Source organism: Synchiropus splendidus, chromosome 17 (assembly GCF_027744825.2).
Source record: "Synchiropus splendidus isolate RoL2022-P1 chromosome 17, RoL_Sspl_1.0, whole genome shotgun sequence".
NCBI lineage: Eukaryota > Metazoa > Chordata > Actinopteri > Syngnathiformes > Callionymidae > Synchiropus > Synchiropus splendidus.
In genome coordinates this window covers 14,100,046-14,111,419 of record NC_071350.1, presented here as the reverse complement: position 1 = coordinate 14,111,419, position 11,374 = coordinate 14,100,046, and positions in this window count along the sequence as shown.

The window sequence follows — 11,374 nt, the reverse complement described above, 5'->3', positions numbered from 1 at the left end:
GTATCAGACCCCAAAGTTTCCTTCACATGTTGAAGCACACACATTCCAGCACAGACCCATGTAGAGCAACACACTCGCTCAAAGGGAAACAAACCCACGAAGCACACGCGGAGGAGCGGGCTCTGAGAAAAAGGGGGATCGGGGCCGAGGGTGAAACCAAAGTGGGATGAAAGAAGCCGGCAGAAAGCGTCTCTAAGCGTTTCCTCGCGTGTGAAGTCGGTCGCTTGGCCTTCTGGGAAACTCTGCTGCCAGTTTGATGCCTTTGAGGCGCCTCATCCATATTGCATCGTCTTTACTATGAGCTCTGATTGCTCCTCATAGAGACATAAAGGAGGAGGGAGGGGAGCGAGGGAGGAGGGGGATAAAAGTGGGAGTTGGGGAAGACGGGGACAAATTAGGAAAGAGAGGGCAGAAGATTGGGGGCAAATTGGGGCGATTGTACAGAGATAGGAAGTGAAAGAGGGGGCGTGTGGAGGGGTCAGCGTTGCTCGTCCAGATGAAAACATGACTCAGCAGTGCATTCATGGGACAAACCGAGTCACAGCTCCCTGAAGTCACTCTGTGTTTAGATGCTTAGGAAAAAAACTGAATTTTAAATATTCCGACTCTGACACACATTTCAGTTTACATGGCGTGACTCTGAATCGAGTCATAGGTTTTAGTTTGGCTCAGCCTTGTAATTTCTTTATCTTGCAACCCTGAATTCCAAAAACTTCAGTCATTTATCAAGCCATTCCAAACTCCAAATTCAGATAAATTAATCAGAATTTCCAGTCACGCTTATTATTCTAGTATTGAGGACTATTTCAATCCTAGTATTTCATCCCTCAAATTTTGAATTTTCCAGACACAAATTTGAATTTTAAAGTTCACTTTCTTGCAACTGAATCCTAAATTGCAAACAACCGAACTTTAAAATTCATTTCAAATGAGGTCCTTGTTTTGTGATGATGACAATTTAGTTGATGGCTACTTTGAGTCACATCAAGTTACTCAGACTCAGTTTGGCCTCCTGACCTGAGTCATTGTGATTACAGTGAGGACTTTAATCTGTGGGAACCTTCATCGCCTGCTGACCTCTGTCCACAGCAGATAGTTGGATCTGGAGGGTAAGTGGTCTGAGCTGCTGTGCGACTGTAGTGGGGGGAGGGGGGCGTGGGTCCGAGGTCCTCCAGGGCCCGCTTTTGATAGCTACTGACTGGCACAGTGAGGTGGTCATAATGTTTTGATTGGCTTTTATCTCTGCCTTAAAGACGAGGCTCATTGGCTTTGAAATAATAAAGAGCTTCTGATAACAGTTTGAAAACATCTAAAGACTCACACTGTTGAATCATCCGTCTGTAACACACACACACACACACACACACACACACACACACACACACACACACACACACACACTGTCCCGCTGTATTAGGGTCTGCCTCGGGGCACGAAGAGCAGTGAGGGTCCGGCTGTTAGGAGCTTTCATTCACATTAAACTCGCCGGGGTTGGGGGGTGAGCAGGGGTCTGATGGGGGAGCGAGGGGGTCCCGGGGTTCTTGCTCCTGTTTTGGCGATTTCCAGTTAAATGATGGTGCAAGAGCGGCGAGATGCCTTGTGTTATGGCTCCACTGAAAGCAAGTCAGTTGCGTTGCGTTTGCCACTAAACAGAGTCGCGGGAGCCGAGTTGAGTCGCTCAGCTGCTTGACCAGGTTTAACGACGCGTCATGCTCTGACTCTGGAGCGTTAGTGACTCACTTTTGATCAGAACAGTGAGCCACAATAATAATAATAATAATATCTTTACCCTGAATTTCCAAACCCAAATAGTTATTTCTTCCACAGAACTTTCTAGAACTACGTTTTCCTCCAAGGACTGTGACATTTAAAGACTGTTACATTTCTGAAAATATAGGTGTTTTTCCTAAAGCGCTGTTGCCGTGGCGATGGCCTGCCCTCAGTCTTTCATCATCAAAAAGAGCAACAGAGAGTCAAACCAGATAATAAGAGAGTGACGGAGGAGGGAGGGGGGACGGTGAGGATGGTGGTGGTGGTGGTGGGGGGGGGGGTCTTTAGTGGTTGTGTGATCTCAGTCACCAGTTCCACAGCTGGTGCACCAGCAGGCAGCCCAGCTTGGCCATATGCTGCCTGGGCTGCTCCCATCGCTCCCATTATCCTCAGTGGAGACCCCCCCCCCCCAACCCCACACCCCAACAGTCCTTCACCTCCCAAAACCACCATCACACTCTCACGCCGCAGCCTCTGCTATTAGCTCTCTTTCATTCCAAACAGATTATTATTATTATTATTATTATTATTATTATTACTAAATAACTTCTGAAACAAATGTTTGCCCAGCAAAATACATTACTTATTTATTTATTGTGACAGAAACTATAAAACCATCTTTATCGATAAATATCCATAATTTTTTAAATATAGAAAAAATATTTTGGTTTCCATTGCACTCAAAACAAGCACAAAAACATCAATAAAATTTAGGAAATGATCCTAAAATAATCATGCTCATGAACTTCAATTAAAAGAATCTGAAAAGAAAAGTTAAGTTAAAATGATCCAGAAATCATTTTAAATGTGTTAAGTTCAGAGTGGCGTGTGGAAAAAGCAGTCAAAAGTACAGGAAGTACAGGAAGTGGATGAATTATATATATATATATATATATATATATATATATATATATATATATATAGTGCGACTGAATAAAACATATTTTTGTGTCCTGAAATTTAAATAGAGATGTCCACATCATTATGACCCACCTTGGGTCTGCCCCCGGGACTCCACCTAGCTCTATCAGTCACTCAAGAACCAGACCACAGACTCGGTCAGAAGGGGCCACTGTTGTGAAGACGCCAACCAGGTAGCTTCCCTGCTCCCCAGCTCTTCCTCTCCTCCACACAACAGGCCCCTTCACCCTCCACTCAGGCCCCCAGGCCCTGCACCTCACCCCCCTCCCTTCACTCGCCCCTTGCTAAGCTGACACCCCCACTCCCCCCTCTCTCTCAGTCAGTCGGGCCCTCGTCCTGTGTGGGCCCCCGTCAGTGGCCCGGCTACAGTTTCACAATCGCTGCTCTCACTGCTGTCACTCGGCTACTTAGACCTGACCCCCCCGCCCGCCTTCACCCCCGACCCTCGCCCCGTACGTTGACCCAGTCTTTCAATAAACACTGACCAGCAGACTGAACAAATATGTGTCTGAAAACAAATCATTATTCATCAGTTTGTCACCTGCACACTGGTCCCAGCTAGCCCGGGGTCAGGAGGGCCAGCTGGCAGGATGGTAGCGGACACTCTCTTGTCACCCTGAAATGTCACATCATCTTCATTTAAACCAACATAATATACATAAGGCAGAGGTGCATTGCTGACTGTGAAGTGTGTGTGTGTGAGTGGTTGTCTGTTTATGTGTGTTGATCCCGAGGCCTGTCCAGGGTGTCCCCCGGACTCCATTGAAGTGAAACATTTTTAATTTAAAGATGTATTTTTCACTGTTGTTATTCTAATTTTACATGGCTCACTAACACAATAGTCACACAACTTGGATCGCTCCATGAAAACTAATAAATAAATGACGGCGGTGCGTTGTGTTGACATCCTCTGACAAACTCGACGCGTGATCTGGAATCAGACTCTTCATTAATTCCTCCGCTCCAGACGAGCGCGGCGGCAGAAACTGGACCGTCAGTCGTCGGTGCCGAGCTGGAAGCTGGGATTGGCAGTTAGTCCTCATTACATATTGGTACGCCGCAACGTTCTATAAAGTGAGTATTAAGTATTAAGCAGTTTAAATGTTTCGCACTCTCCGAATTTGTGAGTCTTTAATGTTTTATTTACTCGGTGAGCAACACTATGATCATTTCCACAGTGGGGAGTTTGACAGCGTCACGTTCCGCTGTCACACACACACACACACACGCGCGCTGGGAGGAGACGCACACTGTCGACGGGCGTGTGGTGGCGACGGCGGCGAGGGGTTGTTCGGAATGGGATGAGTATCAGGACCTCCCAAGGTTTCAACCTTACACTGTGATGAAGAGCTGAGCCAAAAGGAACGTTGGACTCCTGATTGATCTGCAACAGGTTGTGTAGGTGGCTGATACCTGATCCACTGCCTGTGAGACTCAGCTCTGGTCTGAAGGACTCGTGTCCTCTTGGGGAAGAGTCCAACTCCTGCTTGGTGATGCTCTGTGAGACGATCACTTCCCCTTGAGACGAGTCCAACAACCCCACACGTTTCAAGGTCTCCCTCAGATTAGGTTGAGCTGCCGCTTCAGTACTCACTTCGGTGTGTAGGATTCATTCCCCCCCAACAGCGACTGAATCACAAGGGAAACGCAAGCCTGTTTTTCAGGACTTTAAGCACAAGTGCACTTTGGCCAAGGTTCCTTTGGTGGTGTGACCCGGGATTTTTTTCAGTGATCCAAGGGTGTCGCAGCCAGAAAAAGGTTGAAAAACACTGCTGTAGAACATCATGACCAGCACAAGCCTCGGCGATGAGTCAATTCAAACCTGAGCTGCGGCAGTGAGAACTGAAACAGAGAAGGCAGCTCCATGTGCTGCTGAAGTATCGGCGAGCACCCGACACTGCCGCCCGCGCTCTGTGAGGTCACAGCCCGTCCTCCGGCTCTCGGTCAGCGTTTGTTTGGTCACAGCGGCACGACAACAAGGTCGGGTTTCAGTGAGGAAGACGGAGATAAAGAAGAGACCGCAGCAAATATGACACCTCTGCGCTCAGCATCCCTCTGCACTCACACACACACACACACACACACACACCTTTGTTTACTAAACTTTCCGCCTTTGAAATATTTATTAGAATTGGGAGGCTCAGCGTGTGTGTTGCCCAAGAGACTGCAACCTGTCGGAGGAACAGCTGATCGCTGTCTGTGTGCGGGGAACAGACAAAGACTGTGTGAGCAAGTGTGTAACTGCGTGACTAACATTTGTTTGCAAACCAATGAAAACCGACCTTCGCCAGACTTCAGGTGAAACATGCAGATTTTAAGTTCCGTTGTTTTTAATGAGCAATAAATAACAAGCTGTTTTTTTTCACCCTGAAAACGCCTGAAACGCACACTGGAACTCACAAGAACAGCAAGTCTTCTGGTGTTTAAGTCAACTTAAGTGATCAGTAGACGACGCACAACATTCCCGTTTATTTATAAAATATGAAGCTTAAATCAGCTGCAGTGTTCAGCCACGGTCAGGTGGGCTGCAGGTGCTGAACTGGGTCTGACCCTGGCTAGCTGGGGGAGAGCAGTGGATGAACCAGACGAGCCTAAAGTCACAGGGAGGTCAGGGGTCACCGAGCAGCACATGACCTGAAACTGAAGAACGAGAGACGGGTCGGAGGTCAAATGACAAGCTGATGTTAGCGCCCACCGCAGTTTCCCGTTTCAGTTGTTCCAAAGTCAACTTGGTTCTGAGGAACAAAGATGTGTTGCTACAAGAGCTGTACGAGATGCTCACATGAAGAATGAAGACAAAATGGATGTACAGTTTAAAGACCTCAGTAACTCTGAGACAAGTGGGACTTTTTTTTAAACATAAATTTAATAATATAATATTATATAATATAATATAATATAATATAATATAATATAATATAATATAATATAATATAATATAATATAATATAATATAATATAATACAGGGGTTGGACAAAATAATGGAAACACCTTAAAGCTAAAAAAGCATTTAGGTGTTTCCTGTATTATATAATATAATAATACCAGTAGGCTTTTCTTATAAATAAAAAAATATATATATTTGGTGATTTTTTGTTACTTCACTCTCTACTAAATAATGTCATTGTGATGTTTCTGTCTGTGCCACTCAAGTTCTGTTTTGAAGTTTAGTGGTTTGGTGTGTGTGTTTATCCTACTTTGTCTCTTGACAAAACACTATCCTTGTGAGGACCGTATGACATTGTTGGGACCGTGTGGCTGGACCCCACAAGGTTAAGCCTCAATTTGAGGATGAAGACTGGGTCATTATAATTTGAGGGGGAGAGGCTGGGGAAAGGGTTATGGCAATGAGAAACCTCACAGTGTCCCCACAAGGATAGAAAAAAACAAACATCCATCCCCACCAACAAACCCTCTGCAGGCAAATGAGGCATCTGAGACCAGTGGAATGGACCAATCAGGCGTCTGGAAATCCACCCTGGACCTGAGCGTGAGGGAAGACGACCCTCGACCCTCGCCGGACGACTTCCTCCGCACCTGAGAGTTTCACGCACTGTCGGAGTTTCACACGTCCCCTTCCGTGCGCTGGATCCTCATTGGACGAAGGAATGTGGAGTAAAGTGGGACTGAAGCTCATGAATCATTAAGTGAGCTTTGTTTTGCTCCTCGAATGTAATTAATACGTGATTAATATTTAAAGATCGACTCGTTTATCAAATTTAATTTCTGCACCGCAACTGAAACAACGGGAAAACAAACACCAGGAGGAGGTGTGTGTGTGTGTGTGTGTCTCAGAAGGAGGGGAAGTCACTAATGAGTGCTAACAAGCCCCAAACCAGGCGCACAGCTAATTGGCCGGCGAGTCCCACAGGTGGACCGAGTCGGCGCCGCACGCGCAGAATCCCAAAAACCTTTGGAGTGTCATCCATTTGCTTTCATCCTCCCAGTTCCGCGCTAACAACTGAACTGAAGTGGCTCCGTTTCGCATGGACGTTGTTTTGTTAGTAGTTTGGAAACTTGTTTCTTGTTCTCGGCAAAACTTTTTTGTTTCTTTCGCTAGCTGGAGTGTTGCAATTCTGGTCTGAACTGTTTTAATAATGGCGTCAAACCATTTGTCAACGCCGCACTTTTTTAATCCGAAAAATTTGTTTTAAATGTGCGTTGTTTTAAGCCACTCTGAAAAACATTTTTCCTATGTAAACTTTTTTTTTTAACTGTGAAAGGGCTTTGCACTTCAGAGGTTACATCCAAGTAATTTTATTTTTCGCGTTCAGAGGTTACATTCAGGTAACAATTTTTTTTTTCGCGTTCAGAGGTTACATCCAGGTAACTCTTTTTTTTTTCGCGTTCAGAGGTTACATCCAGGTAACTATTTTTTTTTCACGTTAAGAGGTTACGCCCAGGAAACATTTTATTTTTCATGTTAGGAGGTTACATCCAAGTAACTTTTTTTTTTTTTCGCGTTCAGAGGTTACACCCAGGTAACATTTTATTTTTCACGTTCAGAGGTTACATCCAGGTAACTTTTTATTTTTCGCGTTCAGAGCCTACAGCAAAATTATTATTTATTAAATTATTTTTGAAACCTCTACTACACCATATTTATCACGCATTCTACTCAAACGTCCGTGTGTTAAAATGTAGTTCATTTGAAATGTGTGCGTACAAAATTGTTTGTGCTAGTCACATTTTTTAGCCACATTGTGATGTTGTGGTTCTAAAAATGACTTCTCTGAGCACTGTTTTTATTATGGCCAGGCTTCGATTAAATCATGTATCTCTAACTAAGTTATTTAATCGCGATTAATCGCATTTAAGTATTTGCCACATTTGGGGTTGTCACCTTCACGGAGTCTGGGCCTCTTGGCTGCTGCCCCCAGGACCAGAGAGGCAGGGCACAATGGAAAAGTTTGTCCGTCGAACTGGACTTGAGAGGCTCCTCCAGTCCAGTGTCCTCAGGCCGTCTCTGGGAGCCGATCGATACAGGTGTATTGAATGTATTGACAGAGTAAAGTGGTCCTACTTAACAGAGCCCCTCGTCTCATGACGCCTCTGGGGACCAGCCGGGGGTGGGGTGGGGGTTGGGGGGGTGCGATTGTCTTCCTGATGTGTGTCGGACCAACTCAAGTCTGAGCTGTGAGGAGGCTGTCGAAGACCCGCTGACTCATCAGAATTCCACAGCAAGCACCCGGACCTGCTGTGGAGCTGAAGCCACCCAGGAGGCTGCGGAGGCTCCCTCAGCTCACAGGAGTGATGGGAGGGGGAGCGGTCCAGACCAGAGGACGGACGTGTGAGGGAGCGTCGGTCCATCATGGGCCTCACACACACACACACACACACGGCTCTGATGAAAGCAGCTCCCAGCTAATGGGTTAATTTCATTCCTCTGCTCTCTGACATATTGAGGACAATTAGCTCAGAATGGACTGGTGAATATTTCATGAGCAGAGTGAGAGAGAGGGAGCGATGGAGGAAGGATGGAAGGAAGGAAGGGAGAGCGACAGAGAAAACATGATTCATCACATCACCATCCGCCTCTCCTTCAGTCCCCACCCTCGCACCTTTGCTTTCAGGAAGCCACTGACCAACTTTTTATTTTTCACGTTCAGCGGTTACATCCAGGTAACTATTTTTTTTATTTTTCACGTTCAGCGGTTACATCCAGGTAACTCTTTTTTTTATTTTTCACGTTCAGCGGTTACATCCAGGTAACTCTTTTTTTTTCACATTCAGAGGTTACATCCTGGTAACTTTCTATTTTTCGCATTCAGAGGTTACATCCAGGTAACTTTCTATTTTTCACGTTCAGAGGTTACATCCAGGTAACTATTTATTTTTCGCGTTCAGAGGTTACATCCAGGTAACTCTTTTTTTTTCACGTTCAGAAGTTACATCCTGGTAACTTTCTATTTTTCGCATTCAGAGGTTACATCCAGGTAACTTTCTATTTTTCGCGTTCAGAGGTTACATCCAGGTAACTTTCTATTTTTCGCGTTCAGAGGTTACATCCAGGTAACTATTTTTTTTATTTCTTGCGTTCAGAGGTTACATCCAGGTAACTATTTTTTCACATTCAGAGGTTACATCCAGGTAACTATTTTTTCACATTCAGAGGTTACATGCAGGTAACTATTTTTTTTCACATTCAGAGGTTACACCCAGGTAACTTTTTATTTTTTGCATTCAGAGGTTACTTCCAGGTTACTTAAAGACAACCCTTGCGCCTTTGTTTTTAGGAAGCCACTGACCACTGTGGTCGTAATGTTGTCGCCAATTGGCTGGCGTTTCCTTTGTGTTTGGGATGAGATCTTGGGCCTGGGTCAGACCTGGGTCTTCCTCCCAGGTGAACAACTCCTGGTGACCTCAGGTGGAAGCCAGCATGTCTCTTGGCTCAGCTCGTTCCTGAATATGCGCCGCCCTGCCCTCACATGGGAACATGACCCCAAGATACTGGTAGAATAGAACATAAATGTTACAGAAATTTGACCATGATTTTTTTTAAACTTATTAATTGTTGTAATTGTAAAACTGTTTGTAATATTTTATTTGAATTGAATTGTGAAAACTTTGAGAGAAAAAAATACATTGCAACATGAGAAACTAGTGGAATAAATAGTGAAATATTTTTAATCGTTTTCATCACTTGAAACTGAAATATTGTTATTAAGTGAAATTAATGCAGTGAATAAGTATATTTTCAGAAATATCGTGGACGAGCGTCATGATTTTAATAGTTATGTAGAGAAGAAATGAGCTTTTCTTCTCTCATCACTGTGTCCTTTTGTATTCTCTGCAACTTTCCAAACTCCTGTCGGTGAAACTTTCTGGGCCTCAGATGTCCAGTGGTGATGGACCCGCCGGGCCTCCACGTCTCTTCCACTCACAACAAACTCTCTCTCAGAACTCTCAGAGTCGGCCCGTCACCAGCACCTGCAATTACTGTGAATGGCTGATGGATGAGTGGCAGGCGCCGCCGCCGCCGCCGCTCTCTGGCCCGAGGTGACGGGCGCCGCCGCTTCACCTGCTGCTGTCAGTCACACGCCCAAGTCTCACCCGCCTTAATCGGCCCATTGATCCCGATGACGGAGTGAATAATTGATGAACGCATGACAAAGTCGAGAGCGCTGGATTGATCGCAGGAGGAGCGGTTGCCACGGCAACGGGGATATTGATGCGCAGCTCTTTTGAAGAACGATAATGTTTTTAATTTTACGTCTGGAAAGCTGCGCTGTTGAGTTGCTCTCTTGGAGGGAAGAGGAGCACAGGTTCATGAGGACCTGAAGGTGTAGAAGAGGACGGTGCAGACAGCTCAATGAATATCATCTGCCTATTTTGTTTGCATATATTTTAAATAAAATATGACTCTGACTGATAATGATTTACTGTACTGGCACTTCATTACAAGGTACTTTTTCACTACATTTTATTTATTATAGGGGACAAGAAATACTGTTTAAATGTTTATTTAAATATTCTAATTTAACGTAATAAACCAATGAGTAATATATATATATATATAATTATTTTTATCACAATTTTCTTCTTTTTGTTTTGTTTTTATTTAGAATTCTCAACAGAAAAGGAATAATAGAGAAAAAGTCAAATAATAAACACATCTTAAATGAAATTTAAATTCAAATTTTCTATACTTTTTCCATTGAAGAAAAGAAGATGGCAAAGCACCAAAACATTATTTTATTATTATTTCATTTTTAGATAAAATAGATAAATAAAAAAAAGGTTTTATTTTGCTATTTTATCTATTCATGGCATTTGGGGGTTAAATAATGTGGTAATTTAAATAAGTGCTTATAAATACAATATTATTTTACAAGTTAAAATAAGAAGTGTCACAGAATACAGAATGTAGGATATTTATGAAAATATTTCGTATTTAATAATATATAGTCAGAAAAGGAAAGAAAATAAATATGGTGGAGCGAACACTAAAATATCACTGTGGGAAGAGGAGTGAGAAAAGTATATATACTTTATACGTGTGGTGGTCAGGAACTGAGTCACGAGTCAGACGATGAGTCAGAATCACCACGCGGCTCTCTGGAGCAGTTCAGCGCCGGAGCAGCATATCGACATGTGGAGCTATCAAAAAGCAGATTAGCTCCCCGGCTAGAGACCGGCTCTGCTCGGACCAGATCCATAGATCAGGAACTCCTCTGACAGCAGCATTAACAAGTTCTGCTGACATCAGCAGCTCAGCAGCCATTACAGCTACAGACCTTCCTGACTCCCGACTCTCTCAACTCATCTCTTCTTTGGAAAAAAAATGAAGCATCGATCCGACGTGAACTGCTCGGACTTGTTAAACACCACCCATCGACCGCCTGCGGGTCGCGAACCCAAGCTCAGCCGGGGAGCGACGGAACACTCCGACTCGTGTTCGGAGGAATCACAAATCTTTGACCCCAAAACTTGCCGGCTCTTTCAGCATCATTGATTCTTCTGAGTCGAGTGATGCTCAACCTGTGGGTCGGGAACCAAACGGGAAGCAAACAGCTGTTTATTTTCGTCAAATTATGGGCCATTGTTCTGTGTTTTATATATATATCAGAAACAAAAAGCAAAAAAATTAAATAATAGAATCTAAGAAAAAAATTGATGCCAACAACATTATATAAAATAAAAACAAAAGAACAACAATACTAACTTTCCCAGATGGACACT